A 20,907-nucleotide genomic window follows, 5' to 3' on the forward strand; every position below is an offset into this window, starting at 1 on the left:
ATTAACCAAGTCATTAATGAAAATATTGAATAGTACAGACCCAGGACAGACTACTGCAGGACCCCACTAAATATGCCCTCCAAGTTTGACAGTGACCCATTGATAACTACTCTGAGAATGGTCCTTCAATCAGGTGTGAACCCCCTTATAGTAAATTCAAATAGACTGTATTTCCCTAGTTTGCTAATGAGACTGTCAAAATCCCAACCAAAATCAACATATCATGTCTGCGTCCTCCAGCCACTAGGCCAGTAACTCTATCAAACACATAGTTGTACCCTTTATTAGATAGTTTTTAGTGGTTGGTTACTGCTAGTAGGGGGTTTGGAGGCTCCCTCCCTGATATCCCCATGGTTTGCTTAGTATTCCCAAGATCCCCTGTTTCAAGTCCTGCATGGGCTGCAGTGCCCTCAGGACTTCTTGGTTAGTCACTTCCATGGCACTAGTTTATATTGCTCTGGGGACCCTCAATCCCCTCCAAGTGCAATATCTGTCATTCCTTTTCTCTCTGAACCCTGCAACCTCGAGAAACCCAGGTCAGAAGATTCCTGATGGAGTGCTCAATGAGGGCCCAATCTGACCCTGTGTTATCAGACCTCCTGACCGTTGACCAGAGTCACTGGGAAGTGCTTCTCTGAGCATGGTGCTCCCTGGCTCTGGATCATCAAAGGGCAGAGCTGAGGACCCTAGTAGGCAGAGCAGACAGGAGGAAGGTAAGAGCAAGCACTCTCACAAAAAACAGAGGAAGCCCCAAGCCCCCATTCAAGAAGAGGATTTCTTCCCCGTACCCTTCAAATCTGGCAAGACTCCACAGCCTGGTACAGATGTGTGAGAAACTCATGGAGGGTACAGGTCTGACTTGACAATACTGAGAGCCAAGAGTGTTCTACAACCACCGATTGCTGAAGGTTTGGGACTGGCCCTAACACTGGTAAGCACAAGAAAGGAGGTTTCACTGGCTGAACTGACAATACCATCCCATAGCGAGAAGGATTCAGTGGTATCCACATTTTCTGCACAACCTAAATCAGCACTGTTGGCCCTGCCATGAGGCAGCAGCTCCTCTCTCTGCCCATCCTCAAGGACTTGGTGTCCTGTCCTCAACAACCTAGTTCTCTATTCTGACCCAGAGTTGCTGATATTCTTGGAGCTGGTAACCACCACAGAGGTACTCACATTGTCTGTCTGCCTTTTGCTGGTACCATCGACCAGCTGAGGCATTACGAGATATCTGGTATCAGCTGCTCAGCCTGAGAACTCATACTCCTCTGGCAGTTTTGAGACTGAGACAGACAGTGGTGTCACATTTTGGGGTGCAACCAAGATTAATGAGAGGTTGTCTGGACTCTCCTAGCCAGCATGCATTGAGCGTCTGTATGTTAAGCAGCCCTGTATGTTCAGCAACTCTGGCTCCAGCAGTCTGCTAGTTACACCACAGCTGCACTCTGGTTTCCACCAGCCTTGGTTACTTCTAGGCAAGTGACCCCAATACACCCCCAGCTCCAAATGTCTCCCAAACCATCTGCCCTGAAATGTCAAGCCTTTTCCTGGACCACTCAGAGAAATAATAGGGTTTGCTTGCTCTTTTAAAGAATCATACCCAGCAGCTCGCCACATTAACTGGAGTTAACCCAATTCAAACACAGCACTGGTTGGTTTAGATTAAAATAAAACAAGTTCATTAAAGTGAGGACATAAATTAAGTGATGCTGGGTAAAAGAAGGAAAGGTAAAGATGGTTACAGGAAAAATAAAAGTGAAAACACACATCTAAAAGTCTAACACTTAATCTAGCAAGATGCAGTTGTGACGGTACCTCCGATAAGGCTTTATGGAAATATGCTTAGCATGTGTTTTATGCTACATATGCCATGTAACATATCTTCATAAAGCTTATGATCTCCTGAATGTATTAATCCTATTTGTATGCATGTATCATTTTTGTATTCAAATTTATGAATGTTATGAATGTTGGCTGTGTACCGGCTTAGTTTCTAAATAACCTTAGTAGAGCATTTGGTCAGTTCCCGGAGAAAGGAATGTTGAAATTAAGTACCTAATCAAGAAACACTTAAAGGACAATGGCTCTTGGAATGCTCCAATCCACATAAGAAGTCTACTTGAGGACGATCAAGGTAGCATGTAAACAATGGATGCTACCTGTAAAAACTGTGAGTGATGCATGGACATGTGACTTGCCCAGGTGACTCCTAAACTCCATCTTGGAGCTGGACTTTGCATAGGAGTGAGGAGAGGGTCTCCACCCACAAGAGAAAGTCTATTTAAACCGCTGGGAGGCCCCTCCATTTTGTCTTCAGCTGGCTAAAGAGAGGAGCCATCATGAAGAATCCCCTAGCTACCACCTGAGCTGGAACAAGAGCTGTACCAGGGGAAAGAATTGTGCCCAGGCCTGGAAGGTGTCCAGTCTGAGGAAAAAACTTACTGAAGCATCCCTGAGGGTAAGATTATCTGTATTCAATTTGATTAGACATAGATTTGTGCATTTTATTTTATTTTGCTTGGTGATTTACTTTGTTCTGTCTGTTACTACTTGGAACCACTTAAATCCTACTTTGTGTATTTAATAAAATCAATTTTACTTATTAATTAACTCAGAGTATGTATTAATACCTGGAGGAGCAAACAGCCATGCATATCTCTCTATCAGTGTTATAGAGGGCGAACAATTTATGAGTTTACCCTGTATAAGCTTTATACAGGATAAAACGGATTTATTTGGGTTTAGACCCCATTGGGAGTTGGGCATCTGAGTGTTAAAGACAGGAACACTTCTATTAGATGCTTTCAGGTAAACCTGCAGCTTTGGGGCAAGTAATTCAGACCCTGGGTCTGTGTTGCAGCAGACGGGAGTGTCTGGCTCAGCAAGACAGGGTGCTGGGGTCCCGAGCTGGCAGGGAAAGCAAGGGTAGAAGTAGTCTTGGCACATCAGGTGGCAGCTCCCAAGAGAGTTTCTGTGATCCAACCCATCACAGCAGTCTTTGTCTAAGATGGTTTCTCTCACCAGTTATTCTTTGTCCAGCATTACTGACTGTCTCTGTCAGGACCTTCTACGCAAGTACGAGGTGCTAGTTTCCCTTATTTTAAAGATGTCTCTCTGTCCTTTATATTTCCATAGAATTGTCTTTGTTGTCAGCTTCAGGAAGGCCTCCTGGAGATTCAGTCTCCTATGTCTCTCTGGGGTGCAGGAGCCATGTTAATTCTACATCTCTCAAGTTCAAGACAACCCCCCCCCCCCCCCGCATCCCCTTGATACCATTGTTTATGGCTAATATGTACATTGAGGTAAACCCACATTTCTTTGTCTGGGACAGACCTGTTTATCACCTTCATCAAAGCTAGGAAGTCTTGGCCTTAAACTTGTTCTAGGAACATCATACAGAGGGATTTCATAACTTCTCCTACAAGGTTAACACATGAATTTTACAATGGTATGAATTACCAGTGTGCTATTAGTTTCAAATAATACCTTATAAGGAATATTTTGTACAAACATCATTGTAGTAGTGTGTGGGGTGTGAATACAGGGGTGCTTAGGGTCAGAAGCATCTCCACCAACTGTACCAAGATGCAAAATTAGTCCTGAAAGAGGTTACAGAGTCTCTTGGGTACCCTCCTACTACCATAGGATGCCCTATCTGGCTCAGGACCAGTGGTACTCTTCCTCATGGGTACAGCCTCCTTACCCATATGATCCCCCACACTAGCCCTATTGGGGATCCTGGGATTTGTATCTGAGACCTCCTGATTACAGAGAATCAGAGCAGGAGTTTAGACAGAAGTCACCCCACAGGGAACAACCTCAGCCCACTTAGGAGCACTATGAGGAGGAGGAGCACCCTGAAAAAAATGGATCTACTTGTCCCAGCAGTGTTTTCATCTTCATTTCCTGATGAAACAGTCACACCTGATGGCTATAAGCAATTCCAAGTCATGGATGCATTCCAGAATCCCCTGTAGGAAGTTCAGGATATCACTTACAACCTGCTAGATATCCTCCACAGTGCAGGCCCTAGCAAAGTGGCACTTTCAATCAACAAGGATGTATTAGAGTCAGCCATCATGGTCTAGCATATCCCAGGCACTTGCAACCCCACTGTGAAAGGAACAGAGAAAAAATACTTTGTACAGTCTAAGGGGAGTGGAATACTTCTTTTCATACCCCACACCAAACTCTATTGGTACAAGCCATAACTGAACATATCAGACTGCATCAATCTAGGTCTACTCCCTGTAACAAGGATGCCAAATGATTAGACCTCTTCAGAAGAAAGAGTTTCACCTTGACTAGCCTACAGTTCCACATTGTGAGTTATCAGACCTTGATGCCTAAATACGATTTTGTTAATTATAATAAGTTTTCTGAGTTCACCAACACACTACACTAAGAGCTTAGACACCATTCTGGGCCATTGTTGATGACGGTAAGATAAGCTTGGAGGAGGGTCAGTCTAGCTCAGTAGATGCAGTGGACCTGGCTTCTCATTCCATGTTGACTTCTCTTGTCATTAAATAAGCTCGAGGGCCCAAATCCTTGTGTTTTCAAAGGAAGTGCAAGCCACTGTGGATGATCTTCCCTTAGAGGGCAACCTCTTCGGTGGCAGAAGGGATGAGTCATTGCAAACCCATAAGGACTCTTACACAACCATCTGTTCCTCAATATAAACTCTCCAGTAACTCAGAGAAAATACTCCCAACCACCACTATATAAGCAATGTCCTATTGCTTAGCCCTTTAATCATCAAAAGGCCTCCGGACCTCCCAGGAAGAGCCAGAGTGTAGCATAGCAGACAGAACATCCCTCTGTCATTTAATCCCCAGCTCCCCACCAAGAAATCATTTTGATGGGACCCCCAAGAGCCACAAACCAGCCCTCCTATCACCTGACACCCACAAGCCTTTCAGTAGCCACCTGGCCTGCTTCTTTCTTGTGTGGCATGATATCACTTCAGACAGTGGGTCCTACAGAGCCATTACCAGCAGCTATGCAATAGAATTTGTCAATCCTTTCAACAAAGCCCCCCTCCCTGTCCCTCTTCATGGACCGATCTCATGAGAGAACACTCAGAAAAGCAGTAGACTCCCTACTGCAGCTAGGAGCTTTAGAACTGGTCCCTCCACAGCACAGTGGCAAGGGTTTTTGTTCAAGATATTTCCTCATTCCCCAAAAGAAGGGAGGATGGAGACCCCTTCTGGAACTCAGACAAATGAATATGGTCATTCGCTATTCAAGATTCAGAATGATCACTTGGTCTCTATAATCCACTCTCTGAACAAAGGATAGCAGCTCTTGATTTACAGAACACCTATTTCCACATGGAGAAAGCATTGATAATCCTAGTGGCATCCTGATGGCTGAGGCAGTTTTGGATCACCAGCATCCTCCAAATGGCTTCATGGCCATGCATGTGCTTTGAGCTATTTCCAAACCTGTTGACTCAAGACAAGAACGAGACCACCCCAACCCAGCATCCATCTATCCAACAACCAAGTATGTGAATGGATAATTAATGTAGAGAGGTTGTGCTCAGAGGCGGTACAGTCCATCCTTAATAATAGCAGGAAAATATCTATGAGAAAATGTTATGCTGCAAAATGGAAGAGATTTTCAATCTGGAGCCAATATCGTTGGATTCTTCCAGAGGGTTCAGAGATCTCTATCCTATAACTTTGAGGTTTTCAAAAGGCCTTGACAGAACCTTTCCTCTGGTACTGAAACCTCTCTTGCTACCTTCCCCTCAGTCTCATATTGTCAACACTCCATGGCTTTGTCTATCTGACGGCAATCACATCCCCCAGAAGGGTCAGCTTGGGCTCTTACTGTGGACCCTCCCTACATGGTCTTCCACTAGGATAAGGTCTCTTTGAAGTTACACCCTAAATTCATTCTATGGGTTCCACCTGAATTCCACTTAAATCAGGTCATACCCCTATCTGTTTTCTACCCAAAACCACCAGACAAGACAGGAAACTTTCTATTCTCTGGATGTTCATCCAGCCTAGGCATTCAACCTATAGAGGACAAACTCTTCAGGGATTCTCCTAGACTACTCATCTCCTTTGCTGAATGTATGAAAGGGGAAGCTATTTCCTCACAGAGATTTTCTGAATGGATCTCTGGTCGCATCCTTCTTTGCTATGAGTTGATGTTGACGACACCTCCTCCTCAAACTGTCAGAGCCCACTTGGCCAAAGCCCAGGTTACCAGAGTGGCTTTTCTTCAGTGTTTTCCCCTCCTGGAGATCAATAGAGTGTAGGCACTACCCCTGGTTCAAGCTTCTTCAGCAGATACAGCCTTCTGCACAGAAGTCTTGTGGTCTGTGGTACAGCAGGGTTCCTTGCGCCCTCCTCCTTAATGGGTACTGTTTGTGAGTCACCTTGACTGGAATACACTTAGGGACCGTCACTTGAAGAAGAAAATCTAGTTACTTACCTTGTACAGTAACAAGTTCTTCGAGATATGTGATATCTATGTGTATTCCACTACCCACCCTCCTCCCCCTCTGCTTTTGGAGACTTTACTACGGTGATTAGTGGAAGACACGGAATTAGACAGGTGGTTGCTCCACCCCACCCCTTGAGATTGCAGTATTGTAATTAGTTTAAATGATTTAGGCCCTTATCCTGCACAAATTTATACATGTGCTTAAATTGAAGCATATGAACAATCACACTGAACTCAAATTAAGCAAGTGCATAGATCTTTGCAGGACTGGAATCTTTCTAATGGAAGCTGAAGCCCTGCTTTTCCATAGTTTATACTGAAGTTTACTTTTACTTTTAGAGAAATCTGGTAAATTAAGCAATATAAAGCAATAAGAAAATAAAATGTCTTCCAGGACTGATCATTTCTCTCACTTTATCCATCGAAATAATTTTCTAAAATGATTTTCATAAGATATTGAAAGAACAGCTGCTCATACTTCCATAGAGGCCAAGGCCAGAAGGGACCATTATGATCATGTAGTCTGATCTCCTGCATAACACAGGCCATAGAACTTCCCCCAAAATAATTCCCAGAGCATATCTTTTAGGAAAGCATCCAATCTTAATTTAAAATTTGTCAATAGTGGAGAATCCCACATGATCTTTAGTAAATTGTTCCACATCCTCCTGGGATATTAGTGGACTGGAAAGAATGTTGTCATCCTCCCTATCATGTGATGAGACTACATCATCTTTTATTTTCCCAAATACAGAACAGAAATAGTTATTGAATGCTTCTGTCTTTTCTGCATTATTATTGGTAATTCTACCATTTCCATCTGGTAATGGACCAATACCATTGTCAGGATTCTTTTTGTACCTAATATACTTAAAAAATCCTCTTATTGTCATTAACTCTGTTGGCCACAGATTTCTCCTGGTGTTCCTTTACTTCCCTTATCAATTTTCTACTATCAACTTCCCCTTTCTTTAATTTGTTATACATTATTTTTAAAATGTTTATAGCTGAAATTCACTTCCCCTCTAAACCAGGTTGGTTTTTTAACCAATATGGCCTTCCTCCTCAATTTTAGGGGTTGTGGCTTTTTAGGCATCAAGTAAAATGTTCTGAAATAATTTCCAATTCACATTTTTCTGATTAAAATCTTCCTGCTGATTTGACTCAGAATTGTTTTCAGCTTTGTGAAACTGGCCTTTTTAAAGCCCTGAGTGTATATATTTCTGCTTTGGACTTTATTTTGTTCGTACATTATAGCATGTTTCTTAATAGGTGTTTATAGCACAGCATTTTCTTCCTAAGGTTTAAGGTCTTTAAGTTCTAGGGCTCAATCCTGAATTGCACTAAATTTACACCCAATACAGCCGAGGAGAGCTCTAAGCCACCTTTCCACTTCCCTGATCATTGGCCAACCAGGGACCTAAGGGCTGCTCTAAATTGCACTGACTGGAGCAGTCCCACTGTGCCTGCTGAGGATCACGCAGAGAGCTGTATGCGCTATTCTGAATCTCCCTACCACCAACATGGCATCTCTCTACATTTCCCCACCCCTTTCTCATAGCCTACTTGGAGGAGATGAAAAGCCTTTGGGACATAGCCAGATATGCCAACTCTATGCCACCTGAGCATTTCTCTCGGTTGGGGGAATCCTTGGGCTGGCCTTTTAGGGCACCTTTGCATTGCTGAGCTTGGCAAAACAGCTGGTTCAGGGGCTAAGAACTGAGCCTATAATATTTAGATATCCTGAACCAACCCTCCATTTTTCATGTTCAATATTTTGGTTTGAAAGGCATGCAATATATTAAGTGTTTTCGTCTTCAATGCTATTTTGAGCTATGACTCACATATTTGCTTAATTACAGGTTATCAGTGACTGGTAAATTGCATGACTTTAATAGTAAAGATGCTGCATAGAAAGTAAAGCTGAACAGCCAGTTATTTTTAATTTCTGCACAGTACAGGAATAGATAATGTAAAGTGGTTTTGTTTCATATGCACATCAGCATAAAGTTAGTCTGACTCTGTAATCATAAAACTTGCATTAAATAAAAGCAGGACTTCCTGCATTAGTTTTTAAGTTATCAATACAGTTTGTTCTGTATATCACTATGATTTGCCTTTGTATTCACCTAAGAACGTTGTGTTCTAGTGCCTAACCACAGAAAATAAAATGCTTAGAGGGCTTACAGAGTTGCTTGAGGTAAATAAAGGTTGACAACCCTGACTGATTTAGTATGATCACACACTGTAGGTGAACTAGAAAGCTTCTCTACAGGGTTTCACTGGGGATTACACCCTCCCATGGATAATTTAATAGTCTCATAATCCTTAACCTATGGCTTGCCTCTGATTTTATCTCATCCAAAATTATTTAGCCTTCATGTAATCTGAAATTTAAAGCAGAAGAACAAATGTGAGAGATCTGTTACATTTAGCCTCTCTAACACCTTTCAGCCAACTAAACAGAACAGTTAATGAGAGCAATAGGGCTGGGTATGGGAGGATAACATGTCTTTCATCTTTCTGCTGTATTTTTCTTACCTTCACCACATCCGTTTTAAAAAGCAACACATGTCTACAGTGTAGGCAAACTGTACACGCTATATTTGAAAGTAATGAGGATAGAGACATTTTAAGAGAAGTTGACAGTGGTTTTAACTGGTACACGAGTTTGCACTCAGCATTTTTGTAATAAACCATTTTTTTCTGACATTTCTCTGCAGGGGGGTTTATTTGGGAATGGGGTATCAGGAATCCCATTTTTTCATATTTCATGGTCCAGACTACACTCAGGCCATGTCTATGCTGTGTTCAACCATGATTTTGCAGAGTTCAAACAGAAGCCTTTATCATATTAGGTTTTTTTTTTTTTTTTTAAAGATTCGTAGAACTGGTTAATATTTGGGATGTTTTCACCAAAACTGTTTTGAAAAACAAAATCATTTTATTTCCCATGTTTTCTTTGGTGGGGGGAGGAGGGAAGTGATGGAAAATTAAATTGTGTTAAAAAACAACAACAAATTTTCAGTATTTTTCCCCTTCTCACTTCCTACTTTTCCAGTGGAAAGATGTAAAAAAGTCAAAGTGCTTTCCATCACTTTTAACCTTTCCTTTCCTTTCCTGCAGTAGACAAACCAACCTGAAAGTGGGAATTTTGAATTTTTTTATGAATTTCCATTTAAAAAAATAATTTAGAATTTTTTTTAGAAAACAAATTTTTGCTTTTGCAAAAACTTCACTTTTTATAAAACCCCATTTTTTTAATTAGAAGTTTTTTTGGTCAACACTTTTTTTTTTGACCAGCCCTAAGTATTTCCCACCCTTGGTACCAGGGGAGCGAGTGCTCCTGGTTTGAAACTAATGATAAATCAGTGTGGACCTGTTCAGATTGAAAAGCCAAACTAAAGCTTAAATCATCAGTTTACAATGTGCCCACAATGTACATAGCTGCACTGCCCCAGCAGCAGGCCAGGGAGAGAACTGTGACTTTTGGAGACACAGTTCTCTCCCTGACTCCCCTCTTGATCTACTGTTGGTACCCACACTGCACAGGCTCAGGTGTGCTGGCTGGTACATTGCAGAGAGACGGTCAGAACCAACGTTCCATCCATTCTCCATTCCTGCTTACTCAGGAGGGGGCTGTAGTCATGACCAGAGGTTGTGACCTGCCATGTTGTGACCCACGGAACACATAGATCACACAGAGGAGCAAAGAGGTGCTACTCCTCCGTGTAGGCATGGAAGGCATTTGTTTTAATCGTGTGGAAAAAATGTAAGAAAATGATCATGGTTTTCAATTTATTTTCAATAATCCAAGAAGAAAAATGTTTCAGGCAACGCAATTGTGCTAGACAATGGTATGCAGTGTGGGTGGGCCAGATTTCGTTACAGTAATTGTTCAGAATAATCACAAGTAGTTTTCAGCCAATGGTTTTACTTCCTTTTGTTTTTAAACAGAAAGATTCGTTCAGGATCAGTTCTTGAAAACAGTTTCAGAACATGGTCAATGTCTCCAAATTGCAACCCCCTCCAGGAGACTCTTTCAGAGAGAGAGTATGTGCTGTGATAGACCCAGACCAGTTGGGAACAGCAGAGTAGCAAAAGGGAGATATACTGGCCACTAGATAAGTAGTTTTCTGTTCCTTGAGTGACCAGAGCAGGGGCTGCTCCAGGCTAATAGACCACCTGACTCCAATTAACCTGCTAAGAGTCAGGTGAGGCAGTTAAGCACCTGATGCTAATTAAGGCCCCTCTGATGCTATAAAAGGGCTCACTCCAGCCAAGCCTGGGGGAGCCAGAGGAGAGGAAGTGTGTGTGTGTGTGTGTGTGTGTGTGTGTGTGTGTGTGTGTGTGTGTGTGTGTGTGTGTGTGTGTGTGTGTGTGTGTGTGTGTGTGTGTGTGTGTGTGTGTGTGTGTGTGGAACTGGGAGCAAGAGGTGTGCAAGAAGCTGAGAGTGAGTAGGCGTACTGCTGGAGGACAGAGAAGTACAAGCGTTATCAGACATCAGGAGAAAGGTCTGGTGGTGAGGACAAAGAAGGTGTTGGGAGGAGGCCATGGGGAAGTAGCCCAGGGAGTTGTAGGTGTTGTGCAACTGTACCAGGAGGCACTCTAAACAGCTGCAGTCCACAGGGCCCTGGGCTGGAACCTGGAGTCGAGGGTGGGCCTGGGTTCCACCCATATCTCCCAACTCCTAATCAAACACAGGAGGAATTGACCTGGACTATAGCTTCTACCAGAGGGGAAGGTCTCTGGACTGTTTCCTGACCCACAGGGTGAATCTGTGAAGGGAGCAAATCTGCCAATAAGCGCAGGACCCACCAAGGTAGAGGAGGAACTTCGTCACAGTGCCTTGACCGCTGTCTAGGCTGTGCACTCTTTAATTCATGTGGAGTACCTTTTTGCTTCTCAAAGCTGTGAGTTAAATGCTCAGGGCTGTGATTGTTCTGCAGCAGAGCCCATTTGTTCAGTGAACAGATAAGGTGCACCATAAACCACTTTTTGAGCCAGAAGATAGCTCCTTGGGTTTTAAAAAAGAAGAAAAATTCTTTAAAGGATAGAAAGTGTCTTCAAGAAATGAAAGGCTAATGGGTGATTAGCCCATTTTAACCTGCCAGATTGTGATTGGCATTTGAAATTGGAGTGCAAATCCAATATATTTTTAACTTGTAACAATAATTGATTAGTCCATTCCTGCTGCCAAATGGCCTTTAGCAGTGCCCAGATCTGGCTCATGTTTGCTGGATACAACTGGTAGAATATACACAGAAATGTTTTCCTTTGATTCTCATTGTCCTAGTTTCAAAGGCCTCTTCCTCTTGCTTTCTAAGTAGCATATAGTCCATGTCATACAGCAGGGAGCTAATTGAAGTTTTCACTATCAATAGCCATTGTGATGGGGAAGCAAAGGTGGAATAAGGATCAATACATTTTAAATCATGATATTTTTCCTAAGGAAAATTCATCCAATTAGCACCATTTCCTACACGCACAACCCAAGGAAAATCAGTTTCCTTTTTTCTGTCTTCTCTTCCTGCCTTTTGCAAAAGAAAAACAAAACACAACCAGCCAGACTTAGGAATGATAACTCTGGTCACAATTCAAAAGTTTGGACTCACTACACTACTTTCTTGGCAAGAACAATGGATACTTGTGTAATGGCCTCCAGCAGGGCAGTTACCTAGTTGTTTTGTCACAGTAGACTCTGGCTATGTCTACACTGGCAATTGAACAACAAAACTTTTGTCTTTCAGAGATGTTAAACCCTCTCCATCTCCCCCCCCACCCCGAAAAACAAAAGTTTTGCCACGACAAGCGCCAGTGTGAACAGTGCGTTGTCGGCAGGAGTGCTCTTCTGCCGACAACGCAAATGCCGCTCGTTGGGGGTGGACGTTTTTTGTTGGCAGGAGAACCGACAAACAGCAGCTACTTTGCACCTTTTAGTGGCATGTCTTTGGCAACACAGCCATGATGCTAAAGCTGCGTAGTGTAGACATGGCCTGAAACTTAGAAAAAATGACTATCTTTATAATTGGATTTAAATTGTTTTGGTCATTTTATAATTGGCAGAAGCATAAAACACAAGCAACATTATGAGTTTTCCTATATTCAGTTTTGCACCGCTCCATGATACAAATGGCTGAAATTTTTTATAATAAACTTTTCACACAGAACTAGAGCCACAAAGCAATTTTAGACTCTCAGACTTTAAGGCCAGAAGAGACCATCATGATCATGTTGTCTGACCTCCTGCACATTGCAGGCAACAGACCCTCACCACCCACTCCTGTAATAGACCCCTAACCTCTGGCTGAGCTACTGACTTCCTCAAATCATGATTTAAATACTTCAAGTTAAAGAGAATCCACCATTTACACTAGTTTAAACCTGCAAGTGACCAACGGCCCATGCTGCAGAGGAAGGCAACCAACCAAACAAACAAACAGGGTCTCTGCCAATCTTACCTAGGGGGAAATTCCTTCCTGATCCCAAATATGGCAATCAGTTAGACCCTGGGCAAAACCCACCAACCAGACACTTAGGAAAGAATTCTCTGTAATGACTTGGAGCCCTCCCCATCTAGTGTCCCAACACCAGTCGTTGGAGATATTTGCTGCTAGCAGTCACAAATCGGCTACGGGTCCGTGTAAGCAATCTCACCATAGCATCCCCTCCTTAAATTTATCAAGCTCAGTCTTAAAGCCAGTTAGGTATTTTGCCCCCACTGCTCCCCTCAGAAGGCTGTTCCAGAACTTCACTCCTCTGATGGTCAGAAACCTTCATCTAATTTCAAGCCTAAACTTGTTAATGGCCAATTTATATTCATTTGTTCTTGTGTCCACATTGGTGCTTAACTTAAATAACTCCTCTACCTCCCTGGTATTTATAGGGAGCAATCATCTCTCCCCTCAACCTTCATTTGACTAGGGTAAACAAGCCAAGCTCTTTGAGTCTCCTCTCATAAAGTAGGTATGGGAGACCAGAATTGGATACAGTATTCCAGATGAGTTCTCATCAGTGCCCTGTATAATAGTAATAACACTTCCCTGTCTCGACTGGAAATGCACTTGATACATCCTAGGACTGCTTTAGCCTTTTTCATGGCTGCATCTCATTGGCAGCTCACAGTGGTCCTTTGCTCAACCAATACATCAAGTCTTTCTCCTTCTCGGTCACTTCCAACTGATAAATCCCCAGTTTATAGCAAAAATTCTTGTTGTTAGTCCCTAGGTGCATAACCTTGCACTTTGCACTATTAAATTTCATCCCATTCCTATTACTCCAGTTTTCAAGGTTGGCCAGAGCTGCTTGTGTGATATTCTGGTCCTCCTCCATATTGGCAATATCTCCCAACTTTGTGTCATCCACAAATTTTATTAGCACACTCCCACTTTTTATGCCAAGGTCATCAATAAAATGTTAAATACAATTGGTCCCAAGACTGATCCCTACCTCCCTCCAGCCTGACAGATCACCTTTCAGTGTGACCCATTGTAGTCTTCCTTTTAACCAATTCCTTATCCACTTTTCAGTTTTCATATTAAGCCCCATCTTCTCTAATTTAACTAATAATTTCCCACATGGAACTGCAGCAAATGTCTTATTGAAATCCAGGTGATTAAATCTACTGCATTTCCTTTGTCTAAAAAAAATCAGTTATTTTCTCAAATAAGGAAATCAGGTTGGTCTGCCATGATCTACCTTTTGTAAAACCATGTTGTGTTTTATCCCAATTACCATCTACCTCTATGTCCTTAACTACTTTCTCTTTCAAAATTTGTTCAAAGACCTTGCACACAATTGAGGTCAAACTAGGTAGAGATCTATTTTTGTTTATCCTTCCACCTAACTGCCTCTATTTCCCAACTGCTCCATAGAACCATTATACAAAAAAATCGTATGTCAACTTTGCAGAAACATATTAAAAGCAGGTGCTTAAAAAAAAAACGTATCCATCTCTCAATTTCTGTGTCCTTTCCCCCAAAAGTAATTAATCTACTTTTATGACTCGCAGAATCCCATATTTCAAAATATACTGTACCTGTTTTTAGAACGGGTCTGTTGTCCTTCATTTGAATACTGATCTGAAACATTTTATCAAACATCAAACAAACCAAACAATACATAATGATAACTAAATGCCTGGCTTGTGCAGTATCATCACTAATCAGCACTGAAGCGCGGAGCCTGAAGTTTCATTTAGACAATAACATTTAAAATAAGGGAGCTTTATTTCATTAACTAATTAGGATGGGTGGCTAAGAATAACCAAAACAACCAAGAACTACTAACTGGAATTTGCAGACTCACCGTTCTCTGTAAGTGTCTGGACTCAGGTCAGAACTTTGTATCTCCAAATGATGTATCGAAACGTTGCAAGTGTTTTATTTTGGTCGGTTAACCAAAACCTTACATGATTAGAATGCAAAAGGGGAGCAATTGTCATTTTCTAAACTTCACTGAATGGGTTTGTTTTTTTGTTTTTAAATCATTCAGAAAATTCAATTCCTAATCAGTGACAGGATTTACCTCTGTCAGAGCCAGCCCTTGGTTTTCTGGGGTTCTGTCTTGCAGAGGCCTATCTACCTTTCTTGTTACAAGTCACTGGGTTTCCCCCCCGCTACCAAGCCAATTCTTGCCTGGCTATGATCCCATGTCCCAAAACTGTGGTGATCCCTTCTCAACTGTCTGAGAATCTTTAGAATCTGGGAACTGCCCCCCAATCCTCTGAAATCTAACAGGTGGAACCAAAGTGCACCATAAGTGGGGAGCAGGAGAACTCAGGAAAATTTACTCACATGAACAATCCTTACTCACATGAGTAAAGTTTGCAGGAGTAGACAAGTCCAAGGATGGGGAATTGAGGATAGCGGTCAAAGGATATTGGGTTTAGTATGTGTGGTGTATGGCCCCTTACTGAATACAGTCCTCTTCAGCTGCATGGGCCTAAGGCTCCCACGGCTGTCAAACATACCTCATTACCAGTGTATCTTTTATACAAAGCTGAGTACACAGCTGTCAATAATAAGGTATGGCACTCATTTTCACCTCCATTTAGCTCTGTAAACCTACAAACCTAGTGTTACCTCATTATTTGTTACTGTAATTTAGGACATCAGTAATGTAGAGTTCTGAAATTGAACTTGACACATCTCAAAAAAAAAATGATTCACACACCTTTCTTCCTCAGAACTTTTTTTGGGTCCCTCATTATGGTCCTTCCCTTGCCCCCCGGGTCTGTTTTGTCTGTTCAGATTGTAAGTACTTTGGGACAGGTTCTGTTTACTGTGTGTCTGTACAGTGCACAATGGGGCATCAAGCTGAATTGGGGCTTCTAGGTGTTATTCTAATACAAACAATAATGAAAGTTGGGATCACCTGTGTAGTCCATAGCAATTAACCAGTTTTCCCCCTCAAACCATTTCCCTTACCATAAACATACAAAAGTAACAAGTTTCCTCAGGGATTTCCAATACCCATGCAAGTTGGAGGTTACAATATGCCCTTAGCAATCTTTTCAAAACAATTGTTCAATAAATGTTTTTCAAATAATCACTAGTGATTCTAATGCCCATTTTTTCCCTGAAAGTACCAGACTTCTGTTGATTCCGGATCCTGAAGTCACTACAGCTGTTCTAAGTGCACTATAGCTGTTCTTAGTGAGTGACATTCTAAGTCAGGGGTCGGCAACCTTTCAGAAGTGGTGTGCCAAGTCTTCATTTATTCAGTGTAATTTAAGGTTTTGCGTGCCAATAATACATTTTAATGTTTTTAGAAGGCCTCTTTCTATAAGTCTATAATATATAACTAAACTATTGTTGTATGTAAAGTAAATAAAGTTTTTAAAATGTTTAAGAAGCTTCATTTAAAATTAAATTAAAATGCAGAGCCCCCCGGACTGTTGGCCAGGACCTGGGCAGTGTGAGTGCCACTGAAAATCAGCTTGCGTGCCGCCTTTGGCACGTGTGCCATAGGTTGCCTACCCCTGTTCTAAGGGCAGGTCAGAAGGATTTTCCCTGATCCTTTGACCTGTCTCTAATTTCTCCATCTGCATTCAGTATGTTACATACTTTGTACTGTGTTTTGTTTCATTTATTACTTTTGTGCTGTGATCTTCCCATGTTTTGTACAGTTTATTGCCAGCATAAAGTGTTTATGGGTTTGAGTGTTGTGTTTATTAGGTTAAGTTAGAAAAAAGGAGACATCTTTCAGCTGAAGTTAAACTCTATTGTCTGTGACACAGGCCTCAGAGAATAATAGGCTGCTTCAGAGGAATCTTCTTACTGTTACGAGGTAATATTACAATATATTCCTTAATACATGTGAAAAGCATTTTCTTGTCACCTGTCTGTTCCACAAACATACTTTGGATTGCCACAGTCTAAATTGGCTGGCACATTCCTGTTTTCCACACCTTGCACATTAAAGCACCATGCATATACATTCTTCTGTTCTTGGTGTGCTTACCTCTTTCAACCAGAAACATGTACAGGTCAAACATTAGAATTCATAGGTGAAGACAGAGGCCCAAGGACAGTACAGACTTGTGGCAATTCTTGCATGTCACTCAGTATTTCATTTTCTTGGATGATAATGTAATATTGTCTTCCCAGTTACCAATTCCTATTTTTTTTCTCCACCACCAGGGTGACCTGCAAATCTTTGTCTTAATTAAATCCTTACTTGAGACAAGTTTGTGACCTAAATTGTGCACTATTGCCCTGCTGAACAGTCAATAGTCCTTTAAAAAAAATCTATTGGCTGCCTGGCAACTGATTTGAGACATGGTGATGTTAATTGTTATCCAGTCATAGCTCATCATCTATCTCTGGCTTTTGTTTTTGAAGGAAATCAACTCCTCCCCCACAGCAACTCCCTCCTCCTTACACACAAGTCGTGCAAATAAGTAAAAACATTAAAAAAAGTATTTATCCTCCAGAAAACACACACATGCTAAATACATAAATAAAAAGTATCCTGTCTGTGCTTTGCTTTAGAGTAGTGCTTAGAAGGTCCAGCTGAAGTCGCAGTCTTTGTGCTAGGCACTGTACAAATCTAGGAAGAAACAGTTCCTACCCTGAAGAGCTTACAGTTTAAATAGACTAGACAAACAAAGAGTAGGAGGGGGAAATGAGGTACCAAAGAGGTGAAGTGATTTGCCCAAGGTCATGCAAGAGGTCAGTGGCAGAGCTAGGAATAGAACCCAGGTCTCCTGACTTTCAGTCCTGTAATCTACCTACTGGATTCTAACATTATGGTGCATGGCAAAACAAACAGAAGCTTCATATGTAGTCCCTCCTCTGTCTTCCAGGTCACAGAGCCTTGCAAATGGGTGGAGGGGGTTACAGGGGCAGGTGGCTGCTAGGAGGTCTTGTATACAGAGGTGGGGTGGTTGTCTGATCACAGGTGGAGAGAGCTGGATTGGAGCCTCACAAGCTTTATATTGCACGGGAACTGAGAAAACCTAGGGCTGGCCATAGGTCAGGGAGTAATTTTTCAGAATTGTTTCTCCAGCTGCAGAATTGGGGAGCACAATGGCACTGAATGTAGCCTTTCTATGCCTAGCAACAGGCTCTGGAATAAAGATTAAGTGTGCTATACAAAGATATTTTTTTATAACTAAGTGGATTGTATATACAATTAGGATTAATGTACTTGGGAGTCAAGATACATTAGCCTTAGCTCGTTTAAAAAAAAAAAAATTTGGTGTCAGTAAATAGTCCTCCATAGAGGTTATTGTTCTTGTATACTTATTTCATCATCATGTTGCTCAGAGGGAAGCCTGCATGAGATATACACATGAGTGTCCCAGCACAACTGCAGTTACACTATTGAGTATACTTCAATACGATACAAAAAATATTATGCAGGAGTAGAGGCAAGTGAAATTTGGAATTTCTGTCCTGTGAGAAATGCTGACATTTGAATATTTGTTTTCATCAAACTGAGACAAAAAATTGAAATTTTTTATTGAACAGAATTTAAAAAAAATTCATTTGGGAAATACTGAAACATTTTCTTATAATATTATTGAGCAACACAAAGTATTTCAGCATTCCCAAAATTAAAATGTTTTATTTCAGTTTGGTGAAATGACCTAAAAGGCTTAGTTTCAAAACTGGTAAGTCAGCAGCAGATGAACATTTCATTTCAACATTAATTTGCATTTGCATTTGCCTATGGCATACTGCCCTATGGTAGTTGTAGTTCTAGCACCCATTCTCATCTATGGGCCAGGCTCCCAGGCCAGACTACATCTCCCATAATGCATTGAGGGTCATGTGATTCCCATGATGCACCATGCAGCTAAGTCAGATGGAAATCAGAGTATTGCCTTATGGGAGATGTAGTCCTTCAGGGAACCTGTAGGAAAGGAGAATGTTGGCTGGAACTACAACTCCCATAAGACAATGTGCCATAGGAAATACCGTTTAATTTTTTTTAACTGATTCAAAACAATACATTTAGGGTCAGTTAAAAAACCAAAATATTCAGATCTGAGTCTAAGTTCCAAAACTCTTCAGCAAAATCAATATTTTCCAACAGAACATTCCTGAACCGCTTTATGCGGGACATACAATGCATAATATTAGATGACAAGATTGTGTAGTAACACAATCATTTATCTTTATAAAAAAATCTGAAAGTAAAATGGATTAAAAGTTTCTTAACACCAAACAGTGTAGGAACCTGTTTTAGTGAAGCAGGGAATTTATTCTTGCTCTTTGGACTGCAGCTTCAAAAACTTGTCTTTCAGAGTCAGATTGATCTCTAGGTTCTTTAAAATAAATAGGCTGGTTTGAACAAAGGGCATATCTGCGGTCTGCATTGAAAAACCCATAATGATTTCATATTAATAAGCTGGTATCAAACTGATACCAGTTTGGGGGGAGGGATAGCTCAGTGGTTTGAGCATTGGCCTGCTAAACCCAGGGTTGTGAGTTCAATCCTTGAGGGGGCCACTTGGGGATCTGGGGCAAAAACAGTACTTGGTCCTGCTAGTGAAGGCAGGGGGCTGGACTCGATGATCTTTCAAGGTCCCTTCCAGTTCTAGGAGATGGGATATCTCCATTAATTTATTTATTTATTGAACACATTTAAAGACAGGTCCAAATCCTTATCTTATTCATGCAAGTAGTCCCATTGCTGGAATGAATGAAATAGGCTGATTTTGGCCTACTGTATAAACCAGTGGAGCTTTTTTAGTCACTAGGAAGAAATATAGCCTGATTTAAAAAAAAAAAATCGAAGCATTCAGTAGTTCCCCTGGACTTCAGTGGGTGCCCAGTACTTCTGAAAATCAGACAACTTATTCAGGTGACTAAATATTACTGAGGTAAATATGTAACATCAGGGACCCATTTTTGAAAATCATTTTCTTAGTCAGCTCTTTGCAGAGGTTACATATATAACTGAAATACTCCTCTGCCTTACCCAAAATATAGATTTCTCTTACTTGAACTTGAATATGAAGCAGTTTGTGCATGCTGCTTAAATCATATTCACATAATATTTTATACATTCATACCATCCTCTTTTATTCTTTCTGAAATGAATGAACCTTCAGATTCACACATTAAAAGCTAGGAAACTTTCATGTAGCCTTAATATCAGCTCTTCATGATGAATCAGGTTCTTGCTTGCTGAAGTAGGCATGCCATGTGTATTGATAAATGTGGTTGCTTTTCTTTTGAGAGCACAAATTTCTGATAAGCACAGCAGTCCAGGTGATCTGTTGCATTCTGCAGGAATGCAAAATCCTAGTATTTATGAGGGTGCCATTGGCAGATAAAAATAATCCTTATAGGGATAAGAGAGCTTTTCAAGGAATGTACAGTTTTAGTAACTGCTCCCTGACAAATGCCAGCTGCAGCTGGATATCTGAGATTTCAGACACACCATGCTGTCCTGAACCTTATAATGTATTTGATATAACTAGGTGAGGCAGGCAAGTAGGAGAGTAATTATCCCTTAGGTCCTGACCCGACTTAGAAAACGAGACATGAAGCACACTATGGTGTCAGCCTCGTAGTGTAGTTTATCATCTGGCAATGTACTATTTGATGGGATTCCATGTTTTGCAAATGATTTTAGTAGCCTATTACATGAGGCAGAGGCAAGATTATGGTTGGATATGTTAACTAATACTGGTGCTTGCAGAGAATGATGACGATGAAGTAAGAGGATAAAAGGTAATAGACTGTGGGGGAGGTAATGTAGAGAAATAGATTTGCAAGCAAGCAAACAAATTTTAAATTGCAAACAGTGTACTCCCCACTGGTTTTCCCGCTATGTTGTCACTAAATTCCTTCAGTGCAGCTTGAGCTACCAGGCACACAGGACAAAATGCATTTCTGTTGCCTCCCCATATGTCCCTATAAAAGGGCCAAGGTTCCAATGGAAAATACTATTCTCTTCTGCTGCCACAGAAAATTAGTATATACCCCC

This window comes from Chrysemys picta, chromosome 1 (genome assembly GCF_011386835.1).
Source record: "Chrysemys picta bellii isolate R12L10 chromosome 1, ASM1138683v2, whole genome shotgun sequence".
NCBI lineage: Eukaryota > Metazoa > Chordata > Testudines > Emydidae > Chrysemys > Chrysemys picta.